The sequence below is a fragment of the Crocuta crocuta genome, unplaced genomic scaffold (genome assembly GCF_008692635.1).
Source record: "Crocuta crocuta isolate KB4526 unplaced genomic scaffold, BGI_CrCroc_1.0 scaffold377, whole genome shotgun sequence".
Classification (NCBI taxonomy): Eukaryota; Metazoa; Chordata; class Mammalia; order Carnivora; family Hyaenidae; genus Crocuta; species Crocuta crocuta.
In genome coordinates this window covers 3,340,772-3,367,770 of record NW_027528209.1, presented here as the reverse complement: position 1 = coordinate 3,367,770, position 26,999 = coordinate 3,340,772, and the positions used below count along the sequence as shown (strand labels likewise).

The 26,999-nt window shown below is 38.5% G+C and overlaps 1 long non-coding RNA gene across 1 annotated transcript in view; it reads left to right on the top strand.

Moving 5' to 3' along the window:
* The first annotated feature begins 772 nt into the window (after nt 1-772).
* Nucleotides 773-26,999, top strand: part of LOC144222517 (uncharacterized) — a 57,738-nt gene continuing 31,511 nt past the window's right edge. Inside the window, exon 1 of the long non-coding RNA XR_013332419.1 lies at nt 773-897. This is a non-coding gene — a long non-coding RNA (uncharacterized LOC144222517). The remainder of the gene's footprint in view (nt 898-26,999) is intronic.

Sequence of the window (26,999 nt, the reverse complement as noted above, 5' to 3'; positions counted from 1 at the left end):
AGAGAGAAGGAAGGGAGGAGGGGGAAGCAGGAAGGGAAGGAAGGAAGAAAGAGAGAAAGAAGAAGGAAGGAAAGGAAAGGAGGGAAGGAGGGAGAGAAGAAGGAAGGGAGGAAGGAAGAATTTGTAGCCAGGTAAAAAGAAATTGATATATTTTAGCTTCTTTACTTTACCTGTAGCTTACAATTTTCTCAAAGGTACTGGATTATATGAGAACATTTTATAAAGACTGTTCTTTGTATCTTCTTACTCATTTGTATGGCTTTATATAATACCTGTAAGCATCTCTAGTGTAATTTTAAGGAGCACAGGTAAAGTGTGTCTTTGAGAATTTATGCATACTGTTTACTAGAGTCAATACATTGTCTCCATGAGATTTCCAACAACCATAAACTCACAAGTGATCAACAAGGATCTCAGCTGCTAGAATTCTAAGAGTTACAGTGAAACCAAACTATCCAAAACCAAGAGGGTTAGATGTGTATCTGGCCATAGTGTTGTAGTGGTTAGTTTTGTGTCAACTTGACAGGGTCACAGGAAGCCCAGATATCTGTCTAACCATTATTTTTAGGTGTTCTCATATGACATTAGTATTTGGATTGGTAGACTTAGTAAAGCAGGTGGCTCTCTCCAGTGAAGGATGCACATCTTCCAAGCTTCTGAGAGCCTTAAGGAAACGAAACAGTGGAAGGAGGTTGAATTCACTCTCAGCCTGACTAGTTGATCTGGATATTGATCTTCTCTTGCCCTCTGTGTTTCTGACTCTCAGGCTTTTTGATTGGAACTGGCATATATACCACTGGCTCTCAAGCTCTCAGCCCTTTGAACTTCGTCACCAGCCTCCCTGCTTCTCTTGTTTGAAGATGGAAGATCAGGGGACATCTCAACCTCCACAGCCATGTAAGTCAACTCCTTCTTACATATATCTATATCTATATATCTATATCTATATCTATATACACATATATATATATATCCTCGTAGTTCCATTTCTAATACAAGAGGAAAGAGGAATTTAGATAATTCAAAGGTATGTCCTAGAGCTCCCTAATTTGCCTAGAAGGTGAAGTACTTTAGTCTTCTATGGCAGAAGGATATTCTGCTTCCTAATAGGCAGGGGCATCCCCTCCATGCATGTAGCTTGTGGATTCAATAAGCCACCTGTTGAGAATCTCCCAGGGGTCATGGTACCACTAGTGGTAACCAGAAAAAGAGCTATGTGACTGCCCTCTAGGAACCTACTGTCAGAGTTCCAAGATGACTCACTCTTTTCCTTAATGGAAGCTGATAGAGGAAGTCTCCGTTGATCTCGCCCTTCAAGGATTAACTAGCTACCTAATATGTTAAAGGCCCCGTGCTATGTGCTGTATACAGACCAGTGAACATGGCAGATTTGGCTGTTGCTCTTAAAGTTTTTGCTAAGAGAAATAGACAGATATTTCATCACTATTATTATATTGTGCAAAGGGAAGAGAAGATATATGGAAAGCTGGCACCTGAGGGGGGGAAGGGGATTGCAGAACTATCTAAAGATAAGTTAAAGGTCACTAGGGGAAGAGGAGAAGGATTTGGGAAAGGGCATTTGCAAAGGCCACGAAGCAAAACCTGAAAGGTCAAGATGATGAGGTAAAGAGAAGAGGGGAGTTGTGTGAGGTGAAGATAAAGAACCGAGGCCAGCCAACACAGGGCCTCATCCTAACGGTCTGGGGCTTGAAGCAGGACATTGATGGCACCAGATCTGCCCCACTAACACATTCTCCTGCCCCTGTGGAGATTGGTTCAGAGGTCAGAGGGACAAAACTAGGGTAGAAAGCCAGGTAATAGAGGTAGGATGGAGATGGCAAAAATGAAGTGCGCAGATTCAAGAAGTATTTAGGAAGGAAAATAGAAATAAGTAAAAGATTGAGCATGGGAGATCAGGAAGAGTGTGATACCCAGGAGGACTCCCAGGATCCTGGCTTGTGCACAGAATGGTTGGTGGAACCCTTCACTCAAGTGGAGAAAAATGGGAGAAAACCAAGGTTGGGAAAAGGTGAGCTCTGGCTTATCAGAAGGAGGACAATATTAAGGATGACTCAGAAGCGTGAATCTGGGCAGCTGTTGCATTTAGTAAAAGATAAGGCTCTGTGTATGTGTGCTTAAGCCTTTGGGGGGAAGGTGCATTTTTAATCGTTGTCAAGTATCTGTCATAAGACCACTTGAAAATTTGTGTGCATTCCTGACTTTCTACCATAGATCAAGGATTTAAATAACCTAAATAGTAGCATTGAATATCTGTCACATGATTATAATACAACATTGTTTATTTCATCTCTCTTCCCTCCTCTTCCTGGTTTGATTCCCCACAATTTGTGTCCCGTGTCAATCTGGATGATGATACAGAAGGAGATGGTCGGTGGGGTCAGACTCCATAATTTAAATCCTGATGTTAGTTACCATTTGCTAGTTGTAGGATTGTAGCAAATTAGGCAAACTTACTGTATCTGTTATGTTAATTATATTATAATTATTATGATTTTTTTCACCTATAATACTACTGCAGGAGTTGTGTGACATTTTAATAAGAAAGACCTACAAGATTTGTTATACCACCTAGTCTACAGTGGATGCTCAAAAAAATAAAATAACGACTGCCATTAGTATCAGAGTGTTCTCGCTCCTATCCTGACACTCTCTCATCTGGCAAACCAAGATGGCAGATGGGTTCCCCTACTCCACCCTTTGCAGAGACTGGAAAACAAGAAGCATTCTAATTTGAGCTTAGTATGTGTGTCAGTCCCAGGGAATCCTGCCCACTCCCCCCCCCCAACCGCTTGGCTTGTCCCTCTCCACAGAACTAATGAGCTCACCCCTCAAGGCCACTGCTGAGGCCAAGAATTTCATTCATCTGTTTTCTCTGTTTCTACTTATTCACCTTAAAACAAAAGGTGAGAGCTCTTTTTGTACACATGGAGGCACGTTAACGATTCCTCAGGTTCTGTCTGCGTGAGTTGGAGGTAAGCCCCTGCCTGCAAACCTTTGACTTTTAGGAGGATGCAGACCCAGAAATCATGTCCTGGCCTTGGGTGCCCAAAATGCTTTTGACTGAACCATTTGAGTAGTTGTTTATGTGGACCTAGTGTTCGTTTCAGCTGCCAAGTTTAGAATTAAATGACTTGCATTACTACAAAATGTTAGCAGAACATGTTTTCCAAAATAAATGTCATTACATCTACACTCCCACCAACTGATTAGAGACTTGAACTCAGAAAATATGGCAAAAACAGCAGAGCAGCAAAAGCAAGAAAAACACATGCTCATTTCATATGGTAGAAAGGACTCTTCCTCTCTGCAGAGCACATCCACTTGGTGAATGAGAAAAGTAGGGGGAAAAAATGAAAGGAAGAAGAAAAGAGAAAGAAAAAGAGAAAAGTGCTTCATCTGAACCTAGGGAAATCCTGCAAGTGACTCTCTCTCTTTCCAGCTCACATTGCAGTAGATGTCACTGGGTTTACATTTTCATGACTTCAGTTTACATCCGTAAATTAACATCTCATTATGTTTTAGTTATAATTTAAAAAATAACCCTAATCCGAAATCCTGAAGAACACAGTGCTGCTAAGTCAGAGCAGCAGTATACCCAAGGAAAGTTTCACAAAGAGAGCCTCAAAAATAACTTACATATTGTCTTCTGGAGCCCAGGGTCCTACGAATCTTCAGACAGGTTATCTTTACAGTTCTGAGAGTTAATGAGCCATGAAGGGATCCTTTAAGGTCTGATGTCACAGCAGTGGCCATATGAGTTTGTCATTGTGATGACACTTTTTAGAAAATCATCTCAATTTGTTCCTTGTACTTGGAGAAGAGGGGGAAAAAATTGTACCTTATTCCTACCCATTACCTCCATCTGGGATACAAGCAATGTCTGATTAAGCATATGGCATATAAACAGTAATTTAATTAAATGTGAACAAAGCCTTTTCATGCACCATATTTAAATTTTGAAATGCAGCCCAGTTTTCCATTTGAAATACATGAAACAGCAGCAAAAAAAAAAAAAAAATTAAGTCACATACTTAATGACAGATGTGACGCTGACATGTGCTCTTGCTCTCTGACGTGGCCTGGCTCCATCAATAAAGGTAAGCTCTTTACTTTTGATGATGAGTATGCTCTACCTGACACGCCATAGTCTTGAATGTTTTTGTCACAACCAACATTACATTTTAATACAATCCCAAGTATAGCTGCCTTGTGATTTCATCTAATTGTAGCATCTGAAACAGTTTGATTTCATTTGCTAGCGTGTTTTAAAGAGAGTCCCATCACAAGCTAACCAGGGAGCGCTTCTAGAAACTTACGTGTTGTCTTAGACGTTCGTGGGCACCTCAAGAAACAAGTACGACTCTGAAAACAGAGAAGTTTGTGGATCCTGCCTGTACAGAAGTTTTGAAATTGATTTAGCTAATTATGGAGTGCTCCTACAACAAAAGCACAGAATTTCACCGAATGATCACAGGGAGACTCACATAATGATCATAGAATAAGTACCAAATATCCCCTGTGAAGTTGGCCAAAGAAGCAAAAATACAAAAAGACTACGCGAATACTGAAATGTTTGTTTATTTCTTTTGTTGGAAATCATCAGGATTCCGCGAAGATCCTACTTTTACTACACAAAGTAAAATGTCTGAGGCAGACAGCATGGTATATGCGAAGATCATCCAGTAGATTGTCTTATTTTTCAGAAAGCCTTAATATGTTAAACAAAGTCATTTATTATCTCTTGTGCTCTAATTGCCCAATTACAACCTTTACTGAAGCATTACTTTCCTTACAATGAAATGGATTTCTCACAGCCCCGTCCCCTATTCTCATACAGAAAGTTCAGATCAAAAAAACCTGCCTGGAGACTTCTTTCCATATTATAATGAAGTCACCCACTGAAAATCTACCAAGGCTTTCAGAGTGAGAGCTCTCAGCCCAGATTTTCTTACCTCTCCATCTGACAGTGTCATATGTTAGACATACGTTTAAAACGCATGATGGCTTTCGATTCACTTGTCTTCATCATTTCTCAGCTTCCATCTTCTAGAGAAAAAAGACCAATAAAATTCAAAACGTGTTCTCCTGAGTGCTTTTTTCCATGAATGTTTAAACTCGTGCATCTGGCAAGAGAATAAAATCCGTGTGTTTCCAACTCATTTACACTTAAGTCACCAAAATGTTCTTTTTGAAAAGAGAACCGACATCCAACAAGTCCTTCTGAACCTTTTTTTCTTTTACATATTAGTCCCATCTTGTCGACTTCCAGCTCCCAAGGTTCAAGGTTGGTTCACAGCTTTGAACCCATATGCTGAGAATAAGCGTGAAACTTAACAAAACAAACATGCGTTGCTGTGACCCCCTCTGAAAATACTTCCACCCGAGCTTTGGGCGTGACATTTTGTCACTTCGTCAATCTCAAGTTATAGTGGGAATGAATGAGGCAAGTGGGGGAACAAAAAAGAAACTTTAAAAGGACTAAAGGAAACAGGAAATGACTAAGTCACTTGGGATGTGGTGCGTAGAAAGAACACTGGTGTGGAAGTAAAGGGGGGGCCTCACAGTCGCTCTGCCCGGCTCTGGACCAGCTACAGCATTCTAGGCACAACATTATCCATCCAGTCTGAGCAACAAAACCCACAATTAGAAAAATGAGAGGGTCAGGGGCACCTGGGTGTCTCAGTCCGTTAAGCATTGGACTCTTGGTTTTGGCTCAGGTCACAATCTCCTGTTCTGCGAGTTCCAACCCCCACATCAGGCTCCGTGCTAATAGCGCAGAGCCTACCTGGGATTCTCTCTCTCTCTCTCTCTTATTCTCTTTCTCTCTTCTCTTTGTCTCTCTCTCTCCCCTACACTCTCTCAAAATAAATAAGTAAAAACTTTAAAAAATGAGAGGGCTAAAATTTATAAAGTTGAATGAGATGATTATTGTGTTTCTTTCTGCTCCCTCCTACTACCTGTATTATTTTATGAATGTATCCCAGAACAGAGAAGCAAGCTGGACCACTAAAGGAGCCCATGCTCATGAGAACTGCCTCCAAACTGCCCTTCCTCGACCTCTGTGTCTGTCTGTGCCCTCTCCAGTGCTCACCCTACCCCTAGAACATTTCCCCAATCTCTTGGCTGCACTGCTCCCTCCAGTGTCATGTTCCTATTGACCCAATTCTGTTTCATGCTCCTATCGATCCATTTCTGTTTCATGTTCCTATTGATCTACTTCTCCGAATCTTGAATCTTTGGCTTCTTTCTGTGGCCATTCTCAGACATGAATTGGTTCCTCTTGTACTTACATGAGATTTGGCCTCAGAACGCCTTCCATAGTTTGCACTCAGTCTCTGAACACCTTGTTGTCTTCAGTCACAAAAGGCCAGGTTCTTGCATCAAACAGTTCTCGGAGTCTGTGTGTAAATATCTCGAGAATTGCTCTAGACTTAACTGAAGCTTTAGTCAGGTGTAAAACCAGACAACCAAACAACAATCGGTGATAACTTTTCCTCAAGGATTCTGGTCTAGAAACATATTCAAGCTGGGGAAAAAGAAAAATTATTTCCAGCCTATTTCTGTGACTATGAAGGAGCTCTTTAATGGGTATGCATTTAATACATTTTACTTAAAAGAAAAGAAGATCATTGGCTTATCAAAAGTTCAAAAACATCCTTTGTCCTTTTTCACGGAAAAAGTAACCTATTGGCTTCTACACAGAGTTTGATACACGTGGACCAGCATTGGGTTTTCTGTGCTGAGGAATATAGAGTTAATATGATATATATTGCAAGTCCCCTGACTAAACATCTTCATATCCTAGACACTCCCTTTATGCTTGTGATGATTTTGATGTTTTTTGGGTCACTTCTCATGTTTTTCCCTTCAAAGATCTTGTCACCACATGCATGGGAAATAGATTGCCGAGTTTCAAACTCCTTGGAATCTCCTCATTTCTCTGTTCAGAATCAGACTTAAGCTCTTCCAGGTTCTGTTTACTGCTAGCTCATGATGATTTCCTTATCCAAATGGGGGAAAGACTTTTGAACATATATTAAAATGTGTGTATGATTTCTGAGACATCAAATAGCTGGAATAACAAGTCAACATTTTGATGAGTTAAGTGTAAATTAACTAAAAACACATGTACTAAATTCTCCTTGAAGCACAGATGGTTTGAAAAACCTAGAAGTGCTTGGAAAAAATATGGCTTTTATTTTCATGAACCCCAAAAGTTTAAGAAAGTAATTGAAGATTAATTTCCATCTCTTCCCAATTGTACCTTTAGATTTTTAATAGATGATATCTTTTGTTTTTAGCCTGGTTCATCTAAGCGATGAAGGTCCTTTCTTCTTTCCTCTTCTTTCTCTTCTTTCTTACTCAAGGATGAGTGGGTATTAAGGGCAAGAAACCCATCTTCCAAGGGGAGAGAGTGCTCTTCTGATAAATATCAAGATACTGGTCAGCCATGTTTTCTTGTGGAGGAAACACTGGAAGTCCAGCTAAACCTTTATGGGGCTCTGCTTTAGCCCTATTTCCTATGTTTTGGCAGAGTTATCTTTTTGTACTATTAGATTGCTAGTGTTGATCCTCTAGTGAAGATGTGGAAAAGTAGTGTAGCCTGTCTTCAGCCTACTTTGATTCTGGGCTCTAGGCTTCCATTAGATCAACCACAAAGAAGGCCATGGGTGGGGAGCTGAGTTCAGGCTTGCAGCAGTGGTGTGGAGACTGATGCCCAGTCATTAACAAAGTGATATTTTCCTTGGCCTTCTTTGAACATATCTCTTTTCTAGGAATATTTTAGAAAGGAAGAATAGTAAAACTGAAGCAAGATTCCAGCTCTGTAGACAATAAAGTAAAGTAAAATAAAATAAAATAAAGTAGGCAGTATATTACTGAGCATCATCTAACACCACTCCATTATTACTACTTCTGATGCTTCGAATATTGTGCCATTTCTAAGTACCTCTCTCTAAAATCATTAAACTTTATATGACAATAGAAAGATATTTTCTATAAAACTTGCTCATCCAATCATATATTTTTCCATTTTAAGTGTTCTTTATTCACTTTTTAAAATTATAAAAATAATATATACATGCTTACCATAATGTATAAATTCTAAAGGAAAACATGATTATATCATCATATCATATCACTGTTAATAATCTTGTCACTATTCGTGGAAACAATTTTAGCAGTCTGATGTATTATTTCAAGCTTATTTGTGTGTGTGTGTGTGTGTGTGTGTGTGTGGTAGTTTTTGTTGTTTTTCTAAAAAAAATATAAGTTCATATTGTACCATATTACTTCTCAACTTGCTATTTTCATTCAGAAGTCCATTCTGAAAGTCTGTCTCATTCAAACAAATCTTTTTCAATAAGAGTTTAATCATCTATATCATTATTACCTGTGATACGTTCTATCATTACATAACTGGTGGGCTTTTGGGTCATTTTCAGTCTCTTGCCACCCTGAAGGGTTTTGCTATACAAATTCTTATACATATGTCCTTGTATTCTGGGGTTTTGATCTGTGCAATACTGATGCTCAAAAAAAAAAAAAAAAGAACTGCCTAGGCACATAATATAGGTATGTTTCATTTATAAAATTTATAACTACATTACTTTCCAGAAAGAAATGTAGAAACGTTGAGAATGTCCACCTCTCCATATTCTCTTTTTTTTTTAAATAGTTTATTGTCAAGTTGGTGTCCGTATAACACCCAGTGCTCATCCCCACAAGTGCCCTCTTCCATGCCCATCCCACCCCTTCCCCCCCACCCCCATCAGCCCTCAGTTTGTTCTCAGCATTCAAGAGTCTCTCATGGTTTGCCTCCCTCCCTCTCCCCCACTATTTTTCCCCTTCTTCTCCCCCATGGTCCTCCGTTAGGTTCCTCCTAATCCTCCTATATGTGCAAACATCCATATTCTCTTTTTATTTGTTTATTTGATGAATGAAAATAGTTTTTGTTTCTCTGAGCTATTCCCTAATATATTCATTTCAGTTTTGTTTGAATTTATTTCTGTAATCGGAAGTATAATGATAATAAATTCTATAAAGAGAATATTGCTAATACAAAATTTAACTCAAATCAAAAAGGAATGTGTCAGGCCACATGTTGACATGGGAAGATAGCCACCACAAACTAATTAATAAAATCAAGATGAAAACAAAATGAATAATATAAATTTTACTTTATAAAACAAAACAAAACATCTCTCTTAGATGAATTCTGAAACAGTGCTCGCCAGAATGATAACCATACTGCTTCTGGGTACTCTCTTTGGAGAGGAAGACTTCCAAATTTTATTCTGAAGACTCATTTCTACTGTGTACTTTTGTATGAGTATGTGTTGTTTTATACTTAAAAGATGACATAAGCCTTTTAATTGACAAAAATTAGCTGATTGCCGTATGGCTTATAGTGAGAATATTGTTTTCTCTAAGCAGTAAAACTTCCATTTTCTCCTCATGGTCAGTGTTAATATGTTGTACTGATTTTGACCCTGTTTCCTAAAAACTGTCAGGCTCAGGCTGGTATTCTCCAGATACGATTAATGTCGGTGCTAAATTCTTCCGGCTGCATTGTCCCCACTCAATCTAATTAAGAGCAGCAAGCTTAGGTCACATTGTTCAGGTAAGAAAATCAACATCAGGACCACACTTCCACGTGGAAAGGTTGTGCCTGTTAAGATAACATTTCGGTGACTAAGTTACTGTTCTCTAAAACCTCACTCTAGATATTGATGTTTGTCAGAGCACTCTGACAATTTTTGACATGAGCCATGCTCAGTATTTAGCAGTGACATATGTATGAGACTAATTTCCAAGTTGGTTCTGTGGTATGATTTTATTCTTTGAGGATTTTGCTGTCATTTGTAATTTTTCCTTCTGGGTGAAGTATGACCTGCTCTAGGTAATTAGGTGTTTTAATCGCTTAAGTTCAAAATGCAGTAACATGAACAAAAAATCAACTTTATCCTTTCTTTAGTTAATTACTGAAATATTTAAAGTTCTATTGTACTGGTAAATGAATATACATAATGAACAACAAAATGAATGGACATTCCAGAAATAAACATGATATTATATATCTTATTATATTATATTAATTATATTTTTCTATACCATATTCTATATTATATAATGCCATAAAATTCACATCTCAAATAAGTAGAGAAATGGTTATTCAATAAGTGGTCACAATACAACTAGGTAGCCATCTGGAAAAATACTCAATGTCTACCTTGCACATTATACTAAAATAAATTCTAAATGGATCAAATATTTCAACATAAAAAATGAAGCCATAGAATTACTAATAGCATGGGAGCATTATTGTTATATTCTCAGAGTACAGTAGACTTTGCTAATATGCCATAAAACTAAGAAACAAAAAAAGTTTAAAAGCGATTAATTAGATAACATAATAAGAAATTTCTATGTATCAAAGTATACCATTCACAGGCTAAAAGACAAATAACAAACAAATAAAACATAATATCCAAACAGCATATCCCAAATTAAGAGCGAATATTCTTAATTCATGAGGACTTCCTAAAAATCTGTAAGACCAACAAATTGAAGGAAAAATGGAGGGATGGGGGGGAAGGACCAAAAGAAATGGAAATGAAAAAGACTCTTAAGGTGCCTCAGTCGGTTAAGCCTCCAACTCTTGGTTTCAGCTCAGGTCATGATTTCACGGTTTGTGAGGTCAGGTGCCTAGCAGGGCTCTGCATGGACAGCACAGAGCCTGCTTGGGATTCTGTCCCTCCTTCTCTCTCTCCCCCTTCCCTGCATCCTCTCTCTCTCTTTCTCTGTCTCTCAAAATAAATAAATAAACTTTATAAAAAAAAAAAAAAAGACCCTCAAAAACTTACACAGCTCTCAACTTCATTTGTGAAAAGAGAAATGCACCTGAAAACTTTGAGACACCAGTGTTTTTATTTCTCACTGTCAGGATCCAGTCTGTATAGTCTTCTGGCAGAGGCACAGGAGGGCAGACGGTCAGTCCTATTTATGTTGATCAGACTGTCAGAGCAATTCTGCTGCAAAGAATTTGGACGTGTCTATCCTAATAAAAAATTCGCTACCGCAATTCCACTTCTAGGTATTTATTCTGTAGATTAACCTGCACATGTTCAAAATAAACATATTAGGGACGCCTGAGTGGCTCAGTCGGTTAAGTGTCCGACTTCAGCTCAGGTCATGATCTCACGGTTCGTGGGTTCGAGCCCCGCGTCGGGCTCTGTGCTGACAGAAAGCTCAGAGCCTGGAGCCTGTTTTGGATTCTGTATCGCTCTCCCTCTGACCCTCCCCTGTTCATGCGCTCTCTCTCAGAAATAAATAAAACATGAAAAAAAATTTTTTTAACTAAATAAACATATTAAAAGATACTCATCACAGCATGTTTTGAAGAAAAAAAAAGAATACTGAAACAACCAAAAGGTGGCAAGAGGGCCTGGTCAAATCAGTTCTGTTATTTTGTTGTATTTGAATACTGGGCAACCATCAAGAAGTATAAGCACCCTCTCTGGGTAGTAATATGTACTGATAAAGGTATGTTAAGTTAAAAAAGTTAAAAAAATGAAAGATAGAGAACAGTGTGTGTAGCATGCTACAAATTGGTTTGAGAAGAGAAAAAACTCCTTATACATACATGTTTGGGCACAGAAAACTTCTGGGAATATAGATATAAGACCCTGGAGGTAGTGATTATCTCGGTGGACAGCAGCTGCGTGCCTCAGGCACATGGACAGAATAGACCTGTCTTTGTCCACTTACCTTTTTACATTTTGAACTGCTTCCTTTCTCCAGTATTTCAAATATTGGAAATATTCCAAGAAGGGACCCTGCTCCTTTTTGAGGACGCCTCCTCCCACTCGTACTTCCCAAGTTACTGGCTGGTTGCATAGATAAATAAGCTTTTCAGAGTACTCAAGTATTCCCTCTACATACCCAAGGCCAAACCTGGGAAACCGAGGTCACCAAGTTTTACTGTCAGCCACATCACAGAGGGAATGAAAGAATGTGGAATAAGGGAAATTCCTATAAGACAGGAAGCAGAAAGAAAAAGACATTGTGGGGCTTGGGGAAGAGCCCAGGAGAAGAGAATAAAGAGTAAGAGTGTGGTCGTGGGGTCAAAATCCCAAGATAATGGGTAGGTAGAAACATCCAGGTGCCATCTGGGAAATTCCGGGGTAGATTTCCTCAGTTTTTGTTGGTTTAGTTTGCTTTGGTTTGGTTTGGTTCACTGGGCTGAGCCTGAGAAACTTCCATGCCTCTTCGAGAGGTCCCATGTTCATTCTAGTACCTCAACCACCGGGGACCTATCTGGGCAGGTGGACTTATCATAGCAGCAGCAGCTTTCCCAGGCCCTTATGTGGCATGCTCAGGATCCCCATCTCCCTCTATACTCCAGTGGGAAGACAGAAAAGTGGAGACTAGACTCATAACCCTGAGGAGGACTGAAGTAATGCCAAAGAGAGTGCAGGGATCTTAGGACCAGTCTCAAGGCAGGGACCGTGAACTCAGAAGTAGATGCCAGTCCCATGCCAAAGGGAAGCAACAGGATCAGTCACTTTCAGGGACCACCAGCTCAGGGTCATACGCAGCAACAGACCTGATCAACCCCTCTACCTTGGGGAGCAGTGGGGAGCCAGCACACACTCTGTGACACCGATCTACCTCCTCCTTCCACGAGAACACTTGCAAAGCCCACCTTTGAAGCCTCTTATTTTTCTGTGGACTGAAAAGTGTATCTTGACAGTCTGTGCTGAACTCTGACTTGCATGTTGTAGGTGGGATTTGTCTTCACTGTAAAGAAAACAATGGCTTGATAAAATGGACATGGAGTCACAGGGCATGTGAAGATTGTAACATACACTGATTTCATATCATACCTCTTACATCAGTGTATTATTGGTGTATTTGTCCTCTGTAAATCACCTAAAGTTCTGTGAGGGGTAAGTAAATATATGGATATATTCTGAATATAAGATTATAAAAATCAATAACTTTTTGTCAAGAGCTAATAAATATTGCATATTTGCAAATGAGAGTTATATTTTCTCCTCAATACTTATTTGATGGACGGAAACTACGTAGGAAACATCAATACTTGCTCTCTGTTGGGATCCACTTCTCTCTGACCTTGAACATGCAGCCAAGACTCCTGCAGAATGTCCATTTTTAGCTTCACCTGCTCTGAAAGCCCTTCTCCAAAACAAGGGCAATGTGTGTGTGTGTGTGTGTGTGTGTGTGTGTGTGTGTGTAAAAGTTATAAATCTAATAGCCACAAAAAAAGTCTTCAGGCAAAGGAGCAATCAACTATTTATAGTGCTTTCAAGTCTATTTCCAGAGATACTGTGAATATTCTTGGAAGCCCCCAAAGTATTCCTTGACTTGTATATTCATCAAAGTGCAGGAAAATCGCACAAGAGCAATCAGGTAAGGCAGTTAATATGGCTGGCACCAATGCGACTGCTTCACTCCTCCCTCTATGATTAATTACAACTAAATTGATGTTACCAGCAATGATTAATTTACATCTTAGGTGCAAAGTAAATGAAGTAAGCAAATTGGAATTGGCACTAACAATTTCTTAAGCCTCAGCAAAGTACCCAAATCACTGTAAGCTATTCTGCTCAGAATAATTTCTTCCCCCCAAATGGTTAACTTATACATATATATATATGGATATTTTCTTCTGTTTTCTGAAGCAAACTTTAAATATACATAAAAAATAACCTTGGATTTTATTTTTGGCTTGGGTATACATGGTAAGCTTACATATGCATGGTAAGACACATCTCTCAAGTCTCGTTTCCTTGAAATAAGTGCAAAATGTTTTCTTCCATCCCGATTTTTTAGTATTGGTTTCGAGAACTTAGATTAGGTTAAGTGCAGACACAAAACCATGCCTGGCCCAATTGTGTGTAGTCAGTGTTCTCTTCCTAAAACTGAAGAGAATTCTATTTTATAAAGCCGTTGAATGAAATAATGGCTGAGACGTCCTGGCGGGCTTGTAAGATGGCCTAGTCCCGCGTCCACTGCGTTCTCCTGAACAGAGTAGAAGCTTCCCACACTCTGCCAATGCACCTTCATATTTACTTACAGATCCGAGTGCACAGGAGAATAAAAACCGAAGGGAGGCTCTTGCTTCCTCCAAATAAATTGAAACAACAGTCAGGAAAATGTAAGCAAGATAAGGTTGGACTCAAGTGACATTGACACAGAAGCGTGCAAATTTATAATCTCTTTGCAGAGGGAGGATAAAGTTGCAATCAATCAGATATTTTGAAGAAACAGAAACATAATTATTAGAGCCATTAAAATTCACCTAGGTATAACACCTAATTTTACTCTAAGACCCCTGGGAGAAATTGATTGAAACATGAAGGGAGCAGACGAGGAGCCTGAACGAGACTCTCTTTAAACATTCTTTAAAATCAATAATGTGTGTTCCTAGCCTGCAGAATTTATAAAATTCCCAAATAATACCATTTAACCCAGTTGAATACCATTTTTTTTGTTTGCTTCAAGCAACATTTCTTCCAAAGACATGTAACTCAGCTGAATTAAGTGGGATAATCAGATAAGCTTCCCAAAGCTTTATGTTCTTCTTTCCTTGGAGCACAAGCCATCTTTTAGTAATTTACTCATTTCAGCCTTTTAGAATAGTACCACCTGGTGTGGATGAGTTGCTTGATAGTTCTTTGTAAAATCAATACATGCTTTATTCTTTAAGATTTGGAATTATTGGACAATTGGTGGTTACGAATAATGAATTTTTAAAAGGAGACTATGACAGCCGTCTTTATCATTTCTAATTAATCTGTGACCAAGTTTTTTCACCACAAAGTCACATGCACATCTTAATTAAAGGACATAAAAGATTATTAATGTCTGTAATCTTTCTTTTAGGCGCATCAAACTCTTACTGGTTCTTTTCAGGTGGCGTCTTTTCGAATATAGCTATTTGAAAAGCTATATTTTGATAATTTTAAAGAACATGACTGGATAGGCTCTAACCCTGAGGTTTGATGCTAAAACCAGAAATGAATCCACAGGAGTTGAGGGTGCAACTAAAAATTTTTTTAAGAAATTTATTGCAGTGGGTGGGATTGCTTAGTGGAAAGGTGAGCAAAGGTGATAGAAAAGAGAATCACCCACAACATGTAAAAATATGAATACATTAAATATCTTATTATTTCACTGGAACAAATACATTCTTGGACAAGGATGGAATGATAATAAACCTGACCTTCATGTTCACACTTTACAGAGGGGCCCTCTTTTCTCTGTTTCTCCTTCCACATTTTGCCCATCTGAAGGGCTTTTCAATTTTTTTTTTTTAAGTTTACTTATTTTGAGAAAGAAAAAGAGAGGGAGAGAGAGAGAGAGGAGAGAGAGAACCCAAGTCGGGGAGGGACAGAGAGAAAGGGAAGAGAGAGAATCCTAAGCAGGCTCCATACTGTCATCCGAGAAGCCAACGTGAGGCTCAAACCCACGAACAGTGAGATCATGACCTTAACCGAAATTAAGAGTCTGATGCTTAACCGAATGAGCCATCCAGGAGCACCAGGGGCTCTTCTATGGCCTCCCTGCTCACATATATTATGTTAGAGGCTTGAAGCACTCTTGACCAGCTCTTTTTGGAAGCTTTTGTTTTGTTTTGTTTCAATTCAAAGCAAAAAATGGGAATTTTACTTCAGTAGCTGGACTACACCTTTATTTCAAAGTCTTGCTTCAGTTTAAGGAAAAGCTTTCTGAATGAGATGAGTCTTATTTCTTTTGGCTTATACCAGTGACACTTGCTCCCAATTTAATTCCCTCTATGTCCACATATGTGTGGCTCTGTCCTCAAGAAATACAAAGTTGAACAAGAGTTACTGAGTATCTTTAAAGAATTAAAAATCTGGTAAGGAACATATATATACATATATGTGTGTGTCTGTGTATGTATATATGTGAATAGAAAGATATAACAAGTCCCATGTTAGATGCACAGACAGTGAGTTGTTTCTTTGTGCCATTCAAGTGGTAAACTGAGTAATTCATAGATCCAAAAGTTTAAAATCTAGCTCCTAATTTGGTATTTAATTCTGAAATGGGTTTACAGCATTCTTATTTATTATGTTTTTGTTAATTTACACAGCATAGTAGCTAATACATTTTTAAGGATATTGAGAAAAGAGTTAAAGAGGGAAAATATTGCACAACTCAAATACCATAAGTGAATGGTATAGCCTAGACCATTTATACAATATGATTGAGGAAAGCATGAGTTTGATGTTTTACATCTATTTTGTGTGTGTGTGTGGGGGGTGTCTATCTGTCTGTCTGTCTGTCAGTCTGCAACATAACCCTGTCTTTGAGTGTTTGGTTTTTTCCAAGTCACTCATATAATTTTTGGGAAATAGGTAAAGCTGAAAATTAAGTAAAGCAACTAAAAATTTCTCTCCCTGTCCTTGGATACTAGTGTGATAACATTATCTTTAGATGTGAAATTCATTAAGTTTTAACAATTTTTTGCAATTCAGTAGTATATCTTTGTGTCAGAAAAAGATCAAAGATCTCAGTCTTGTCAAAGCAGTGGGATTGACACCATTCTTTCCTTTAAATCTATCATAACATATGCATCTCCTGTATTATCCCCAGGCCGATGTGAACATTTTTGCAGGTGTACCTGAGCTTTGTGATAATAAACGACCAGGCCTACTTGTGAACTTTCAGAGCAAATTTCCATTAAGTTTACCAAAATATTCCCTACAACCAGAAAATAAAATTGTACACTGAATGAGTACACCCATTATATTTAGTAACTTAACAGTTATCTATAAAACTTCAAACTGCTTTGTGGGGATGAGCACTGGGTGTTATATGGAAACCAACTTGACAATAAACTATTTGTAAAAAAAAAAATAAAATAAAAACTTAAAACTGCTACATTATTTATAAATACATACTGGTCATTTCTTAGAGCTCTAGGATCTGTTCTTTCTTCACGTACAATTCGTTTTTATATAATCAACCTTTTTATGATCATAGAGTCAAATTAATCTTTTTTTTTAATTTAATTGAGAGCCAGGACTTTAGAAAAAACAAATGGTCTACTCTTTCCTTCCTTCTCTTATTAATCTGCAAAAGAGTCTATATTTAGAATCCTGGGACAGTATCTTGTTTTTGATTAGAAAAGCTTGATGTTTAGGTTGCTATTATCCTAATTGCCCCATCTAGGCTTTCACATGTAATAGTAAATTGGCCCCATTTCCACCCATTAATGATCCACAAATGGATTTGACTTATTTCTTCCAAGTGTCTCATCAGTAGACAATTATATTTTCCTTTGGTAATAAAAAACCAATTCCCTCTTCCTACTTAGTCCTAAAGCTTTTTGATCTCCCATCCAAAAAGTGCTTTCATGGACAAGTTTACCTTCAATACCAAACTCCTTCTGCCCCAGAGACCAGGAAACCAACACAACAGCCTTCTGGGCACTAGACTTCTAAAGCAGAATGACTTCCTCATACATTCGCTGACTTGCTATGTCTTTTTTCAACTCTTGCTCACAACTCTCATAGAGAGGGAATGGCAATTTCAGAAACCTTAGTGCTAAAAAAAAAAAAAAAAACAACAACAACAACTTGACGGACTCTTCCCAGAATGCTTCTTGGAATAGAAAGTGATATAAATCCACACTTAGGGAAGCCATTTTTGTAGCAAACAAGGCTAGCCTTCAAAGAGGAAAAGGAGATTCAACTTCATAAGGAGAGACGGTAGATTCATTTTCCTGGGTAACTGACAGATTCTATGCTTCAGAAGTCTAGTGCCTCAGGAGGCTTAGTATTATTCATTTCCATTGGATTTAATGAGAAACCTTGCGGTATTCCCTTCTTCACTCAGGAGGAGCCCTGTAAGCAGCATACAGCCTTTGTCTTCCAACATTCTGTTCCTTTTTGGGGAGAGAACCCAGAAGCCATAATGATGTGTTCAGGGAACCCTAAGCACAGTCTATTCCTTAATCTTAAATAAATCTCTGCCACTTTCATCTCTTCTGATTTCACTCTCTCCTCAATGGCACCAACCTACCCTTCCTACCCTAGGTCACCCTAGCCTTAGAGTTTAGGCTCTCTAAACAAACGAACCAGGAAGACAATTGATTTCAGGCTCTTTCTGCTTTGACCCTGCAACTCAACCATCCTAAGGGAAAGGAAGGCGAAAATCCAGCTATATTCTTTTAGAATTGGTAAGGGAAAAACACAGAGAAGACCTGATGTGAATTAATATATGAACAAACTATATCACCTTGATAGTCTAAGTGTATATCGGTGACTTGCAAATAAAAAATTATTGACTAAGGAAAAGATTATTGAAAATAACAAATGGCTCTTATCACCATGTCATTATCAGAGCCAAGTCTGATGAATAAGGTGGTGTTCAAGACGGGTAATTCAGTTTGGGGTCCAAAATGAGCTGTAACTATAGAGTAATTAAAATGACATTATTAATGACTTGCGAGCTGCCTCTTAAATCAATTCCAAACCATGGAAGAAAAGTATATAGCCACCCAAAACTACTATGATAGACAGCTTTTATTTGCCTATAAAATTACTAGTGATGTATTTCTTCAGTTTTCAATAATATCAATATGTCACAATTCATTATTTAATAAATATTTTGTGAATTCCAGAGTGCCAGGAACTGTTCTAGGCATTAGGGATACTTTGGTGAATAAAACAAATTTTAAAAAATGCTTGCCTGCATGAAGCTTATAGTCTCTTCAGTGGGATATACAATAAACAAAACAAGTAAATTATATATCGTTGCATGGTGATAAATGCTATGAGGAAAAATAATTCAGAGGAAGGAGCAGCGTAGGAAGAGTAGAGACCGAGGATGAAGTTCTAAATATGATGGTCAAAGGATACCTCACCAAGGTGACATTTGAGCAAAGGTTTAAAAGAGGTAAGGATATAAACCATGAGGAGTGCTTTAAGAAGAGGTCAGTAAGAGTGAAAACATGGCATATTTAGGACCCAAAAATGGCAAAGTGGCTGGTGTCAAGAGAATAAGACAGAGAGTAGCAGGGAAGGCAGATAGAAAGCTAAGAAAGGGTTGGGTCACATAAGCCCTTATGGACCATGGTAAGGATTTGGGCTTTTAGTCCGTTGAGATAGGAAGCACTTGTAAGGTTTGGCATACTCAGACTTGTGCATGTATGGTCTAAATGTTTGTTTATTTAGAGAGCGAGACAGAGAATGGACGGGGTAGGGGTGGAGAGTGAGGGAGACACAGATTCTAAAGTAGGCTCCAGGCTCTGAGCAATCAGCACAGAGCCTGAGATTGGGCTTAAACTCATGGTCCATGAGATCATGACCTGAGCCAAAGTCAGACACTTAACCGACTGGGCCACCCAGGTGCCCCGATTTGTGTTTTAATAGGATTATACAACTGCCGTATTTAAAGTAAATTCAAGGATATGGGAGTAGAAATCAGGGAGACAACTGAAAGTATAGTGTTGTAATCCAGGAAAGAGGTGATAGTGCATTATACCAAGATGTTAGCAAGGACAATGATGGGAACTTGTCAAATTTGGGATGAAATTAGAAGCTGGAACCCAGCAAGATTTGCTGCCTTATTGGATATGAAATGGTATAGAAGGAGAGAAGCCACAGATGAGCAATGGAAAGGATCAGTAGGCCATTCAGAGTTGCATAAAAGTACAGAGCAAGCATCTTTGGAGCAAGAAGTTGAAATTTCACTGCTGGTTGTATTGTGTTTCATTGCTTATTAGACAATCAAGCAGTACTAGCCTAAAGATCAGGAGTCGTGTGCAAGCTAGAAATAAAATGTTGGGAGCCATGATTCTAGAGAGTGTTAAGACTGTGATTTAAGCCCCAGAAATTTCATGCTAATTTACACAATTGTGTATGGTAGCAATACAAATAATTTCTGTCCAGTGGAAAACTATGGGTATTTTTAATACTGTTAAACATTAATCTGTTTTGTATCTAATCTGAAAGTTTGCCTTAACTTTCTGCAGTGCAATTCTGACACTATTTGAGCTATTACAGACTTTACAGGCTGAGGGTTCACAAGACTTCCCTCACTTCAGACACCAGCTGCAAGCTCTGGAGTTTCCCACTTGTGACCAACTGGCTACAAACTTGGAGGTTCCCATTACTTCCTTATGTACAAGAATTTACCAGAGCAATTCACAAAACTCAGGGTACTGCTATATTTACAATTACAGTTTTATCATAAGGAACATAAATCAGGACTAGCGAGATGAAGAAACATATGGGTTGTCCCTAATGCAAAGCTTCCATATCCTCAGGATATATCAACGTGCTGTCATATCGATGTATATCACTAACCAGAAAAGTTTCCCCACGTTTTGGTTTTCAGAGTTTTTCTTACACAGACATGATTAATCAAAGCATTGACCATAAACTCAGTCTCTAGCTTGCCTCCCTTCCCTGGAGGTCAGGCTGTTATCATCCAGCTCAAAGCCTCAACATTCAGGAATGGTTGGCCTCTATCTTAGAATTGCCTAGGAGCCTACCTGGAGTCACTTCATTCGCATAAACTCATTTGTGGTTCCAGAGGCTCACCATCGCTAACATAAGACTCCACTGTCTGGAGATTCCAAGGGTTAAAAGCTTTCTCTCTGGACCTAGGACAAAGACCATACATACTCTTTATTATACAACACATTCCTTTACTAAATTGTCAGTAGCTCTTCAAATGTTCTTAGAACCAGTTTTAGTATCTTACTGGCTCCCTCATTAATTAATGAGGGGAATAAAATATTAGATGTATGTATTATATATTTGCATGACAGTCAGGATTTTACCTTTTTGAAAATTAAACATTAGCAGCAGTATTAATTGAAATAACCAACCAATAAATCAAGAAGGAAGGATTGTGAGAGAACCTCTAAGCACTCCATGTTGAGGTTTAAAAGGTAAAAAGTAATCCACAAAGGATTCATAGAAATGCCTAAAGACCCAAGAAGAAAACCAGAAATGTATGTTCTCCTGAAACCCAAGCCAAGAACTCAGTTCAAGGAGAAGAGTGTCAGCTTGCTCAATGTTGCTGATAAATCTAGTTCAATAAAGACAAACTTCATCATTGGATTTAGAGACTTAGTCATCATTGTCGATCTTAATAAGAGCACTTTTGAAAATGGTGAAATAAGAAGCATCTGGAGTGGGTTTAAGACAGTGATAAAACAATGGAATCTTATTCATCCAGAAAAATGAATGAAGGACTAGTCCATGCTACAGTGTGGATGAGACTGGAAAGCATTATGCTAAGGGGAAGAAGTCAGACATTAAAAAAAAAAGTCACATATTTTGTTATTTCATTTGCATGAAATATCCAGAATAAGCAAGTATGTAGAGATAGAACACCAATGGCTGCGGGAATGGGGAAATGGGGAGCAACTTCTTAATGGGTTCAGGGTCTCCTTGGGGACTGATGAAATGTTTTTGGAACCAGACAGAGGAGGTGGCTACACAAATTCTGGATGTACTCAACACCACTGAATTGTTGTCCTTACAGTGGTTCACTTTGTTATGTAAATTTTGCCTTAATGACAAAAAAAGAGAGAATGGGTGATAAGACGTTGCAGAAAGTGAGTATAGACACATCTATAATAGACTTGCTGGGAAGGAAAACAAAAAAACGGGACTGTAGCTGGTAAAGAATGTGGGACCAAATGAAGCTTTTGTATACATATATACATATATGTATGTATGTAAAAAATATATTTTTTTAGTCGAAGAAGTTGTAATATAACTGTGAGTTGATGGAAATGCAAACCTGGCTTTAGGTCCAAGTTTAACTGTAGACACATCTTTCCTGCTTCAGAAGAACATATTATAGATGCAGCTATCTTGTAGAAACATTGTCCATCATGAAGAAATATGGGGTGTAGAAGAGTTGATCTCAGGGGATGCCTGGGTGGCTCAGTCAGTTAAGTATCCGACTTTAGCTCAGGTCATGATCTCATGGTTTATGGGTTTGAACCCCACATAAGCTCAAAGCCTGGAGCCTGCTTCTCACTCTCTCTCTGTCCCTCCCCTGCTTGTACGCTTGCTCTCTCTCTTTCTCTCTCTCTCTCTCAAAAATAAATAAACATTTTAAAAATTTAAAAATATGTATATATGTTTAAAAGAAGGGTTGATCTCAGGTATTCATCCTGATGGAAATAGCCCCATAGAGAGAAAAACTGGCTGATGTAAAAGTCGGGGGGTGGGGGGGGTGGGACATACAAGAGCTATTCTACTCTTCATACATTTTGCTTTCAACGAAATGCAAAACAGAGAAACCAAAGCACAGCTTTCCCAATCCACTTACGTAATCCCAAACCAGATACTCCTGGTGTCTAACGCCAGCTCTGGTGCTATCTTGTTCTGTCTTCATGAAATCTCCTAAATCCTCACAACCAAAGTTTTCTCTCATCTGTAAAATGAAAGAATTGAACCGGATGGTCCCTGAGCATGCTCTCCGTCCCAGAGTCCACTTATTGTCCCATAGTCACGAATTTGTTTTATTAGGGGACCTAAGAATATCTTTACGATGTCTGTACTCTCCACATTCATATCATTGGATCTCCTCAAACTTCCTTTAACAACAACAACAAAAAACACACACACATTCAAAGCTATAGTGATTTATAGCAGATTAAATGAACGGAACACACAAGATGAGCAAAGGACTTGAGATGAGCTAGATGCAATCAGAGACATCTGGGTGGATTTAACACCACAGCTTTATAACATCTGGGTGATGTTAGTACTCCAGTTCTGGAAATCATACTTTCCGAAATCTGACATTACTTTGGATGAGCGACTTGTATCCTTAAGCTGCAGATGCCTCATTTTGGCAAGAAAACCTGATAAGCCCAGGGAAGTGCACAGAAGAAAATAAACATCCGAACATTTTTGGCTTGCACTGATGGACTATCTTAAGGCAAAAAGTTGAAAACTAAATATAAATAATATGGTTTTTAATTATAGGCCACAGGTATTTGATAACCCACTGACACATCAAACTCAGTGTGCCTGAACCCAAAACATTGCGGTTCCCATGATCCCATCCCATGTGATTCACCAGTTTTCAGTGTCACTCTCACGAGTAGCCAGGTTCAAAACTTGGGAATCACTTTTGCCCGTCTTCCTCTCTGGGCCCCTTTTGTACATCTAATCATTTGCTGAGGCCTGTAGATTTCTATGTCTGTCTTATTTTCTATTTATAGATGTCTTGTTCTGGGCCCCCATTTCTCCTCATTTTTCTCCAAGATCGCCACTGATTCCACATTATCTGGGGCCTAGACTCTGCAAGGCTTTCCCAGCAATTCTGTCTGCTCCCCACATTCCAATTCATACCATGTAGCCAGTTAGTCCTTCTAGGAGGCAAGACCAACCTTTCTTAGATGGAGCTCAAAAAGTCTCCATATTGGCCCCAGTGAGATCCAGGCCACAGGCTGAATGGAGTACCAATGCAAGAGAAGTTCTTGCAGTGTGGCCCCATCCTTATTTCTGGTACTGATGAGCAGCTTAACCTCCTGCCATTGAGACTACTCATATCACAGCATATTTGATGGTAATAGTTCTTGAAACATCTTTTCTTTTTCACATGGCAATGTATTTACTTATTGAAGCAGAAATATCCTTAGTCCCTTACCAAGTTAGGATGGCTATGGCAGAAATGAAGAGAGTCTCTGCTCAGTTTTGAAGTCCAACCTGGGTTAAGAGAAGGCCACAGAGTGTGGAGATATAAAACGGGAAGGTCTGGCAGGTTTTTTCTGTGACCTTGGCACACAGGACCAACATGACATCACTCTGTCCTCCCAAATCCCTACTACTCACAGAGCAAATGAAACTGAAGAGCAGGATTCCTTTTAGGCAATAAGTTGTTGAAAGTAAGAATAAGGTAAGGCTTTCAAAACAGAAGGGAGTAAAATTGCCTCTTAGGGAAGTAGATTTGTTACCTGTGGGAGTGTGGTTTTACCCTGTGAGATCTGTGCTAGAGAATTTCTACTAAATTCCATTTTGACAATTAATGCTTTTGGAGCATTCTGGCTTTTTAAAAGGCATTTGAGTAGGTACTAAAGGTAACGTCAATGTTGTTACACAAAGAAATAAGCTATATTCTTTTTGGACCATGATAGGATTGATTGGGTTGCTGGAATTTGTCCTTGAAGGAAAGGAAATGGCAGACTTCTAGAAGATCATGTTGGGTACTTATATTGATACATAATTTGTGTTTCATTGTTTAGTGTTGCTTTGTAAATTCGCTGCAGAAATTATCAATTCTGAGTGAAATGCTGAGTTTTGATAAACATTAACTGTTAGCAACATTTAAAAATATTGTTAGTCTCTACTCAAACTGGCTAAAAAGTCCCAATTTCTTCAAATGTAGGTAAAATACATTAGAGGGGAGCAGTGAGATCCATACATGAGACCAAAAAAACAAAATGTATCATTCATAAAACGCTATCATCTAAAACATTTTCATACTCTTAGTTGTATCCGTGTTAAAATTATTAAAATAACAAAAGAGTATAGATCTAAAACTGCAAAAGTTGGTGGTATTCAGCAAATTGGCTCTAATCCTATTGGCTGGCTACTAATAATTCAAAACAATTGAGGTAATCCAAGAAATAATTTTTTTAGAAGCCTGAATTGCGCTCTTGACTCCTACTACCAACATAATACTTATTAAATGAGAGTTTAAAAGCATATTTGATCCTTAAGCTCCAAGCAGTAGCTAAGAAAGACATTATTGGCCTCATCTGATAAATGGAGAGGAAGAGGGGGTCCTGGGGGTCCCTCTGAAGGGGCAAAGCCCATGAGCAGAAAATGTGAACACAGGCTTCCTGATCCATTCCCATTCCAGGTGGGAATGATTGGATTTGCTTATCTAGAAGGATTAATCAAATAATTTCCTTCTTGTCACTACCTTTATATTGAGAGCCAAGAAAACAGAACTTGAGAGAGATATTTCCAGAGATTTTTATTTTCAGTGTAATCTGGTAAATGACAAAATATGTGCAAGAATTACTGACCATGTCAAGGCTGCTGACAAGCTAATGTGACAGGCAGTATCCTTCAGGATCGTTTGGTGGTGGGATATTATTTTTTCTTAGTTCAAAATTGTGGTGATAAGATGGATAAGGTCACTTAAAGATGGTGACATGTGGTATCCGTTAACAAATGCTGGGTCGTATTTAAAACATGCTGAGAGCAGCACAGAGGCAGGGACAAAATGTTCTTCGTTTTTCAAGACTAATATCTCTTTCACTGTATAGATTTCCATCAACTGGTTCTATTAGGTAAATTACATCTGACCTTTATCTCCCAGTAAAGGTAAATGTAATTTAAGAGTTTATGAGCATGAGAGTAGGGAAAATGGGAAGAGTCCACTGTGCACAGGGGGGTTGTTAAATAATGATGCAGAAGGCTCCAAATAGATGCCCCCTATCTATACTTGTGGAGATTTCCTTTGGAGCAGGCCAGGGGGGTAAGAGTTTTGTTGTTTGTTGTTTTGCTTGATTTTTTTCCCCTTTAAACTAAATCTCAAGACTGGAACCTGATTCCTTTCTCTGGCTCAAGTTGTCCTTAGGGAATCATCCATTTTTCCAAACAATATGTATTGATAATGGCACAAAAGTCAGCAACAGTGTGTGGGACACGTGTTCTCATACACAGATTTCTGGAGGAACTTTGTTCTATTTTTTTTTTTCAAAGGCCTTGAAAATATTCATAAACTTCATCAGAGTCTTTCTACTTTTAAGAATTTACCCAGTAGGGGCACCTGGGTGGCTCAGTCGGTTGGGTGGCTGACTTCGGCTCAGGTCATGATTTCACAGTTTATGGCTTCGAGCCCCACATTGGGCTCTGTGTTGACAGCTCAGAGCCTGGAGCCTGCTTGGGATTCTGTGTCTCCCTATCTCTCTGCCCCTCACACGCTCACACTCTGTCTCTCTCTTTGTCTCAAAAATAAATAAACATTTTTTAAAAATTTAAGAATGTACCCAGTAGAGGGGCACCTGGGTGGCTCACTGTGTTAATCGTCTGACTTCGGCTCAGGTCATGATGTCACGGTTCATGGATTCGAGACCCACACTGAGCTCTGTGCTGACAGTTCAGAGCCTGGAGCCTGCTTGGGATTCTGTGTCTCCCTCTCTCTCTGCCCCTCCCCAGCTCATGCTCTATCTTTCTCTGTCTCTCAAAAATCAAAAACATTAAAAAAAATGTAATAAAAAAGTAAAAGATAAAGAATTTACCCAATAGAAATAAGAGATGTACACCATGATTGCTATAAAGCACTTCCTATAATAACAATTGGAAACAATTAATGTCCCATAACAGGAGGATAAATTATGATTGACCTTTCTAATGGAATAAAATACAGCCATTGCAATCAGTTTTTCCAGAATGCTTCCACTTTATGCAAGATATATATCTGGACTGAAAGAGAGAGAAAGAGTCTAAGATATTCTCTAGAAAGTTGGCAGGTCTACATGAATGATGGCTCTGTGGATGATTTTCTAAACATATCAAAATAAATTCATATTATTATTGTACTTCATATAAGAGCAATAGTTTTCAAGTCATCTCTAGAGAAGGAAATTTATTATTTTACTTATGTTTGTTTTATATATATGCTTTGATATGAAAACTAGGACTGAAAAGCAAAACGTGAACAATGTCTGTATTAAACAATTATTGGTAACATTTATTACTTCATATTTTTCTATATTTTCAAGAATTCCTAGAACTATTTTTAATCTAATATGTACATATAGAGAAAAATTAAATAGTACCAACAAAACTTCCTTTAGCCATTTCCATGTTTTGTACTTTGATATTTACTCCACATCTCTAAATTATAGGCTCATACCTCTTGTGGCAGCCAGCTCCCAAGTGTCCCCCATTGATCCTCTCTTCCAGATATTCATGCCCTTGTGAGGTCCA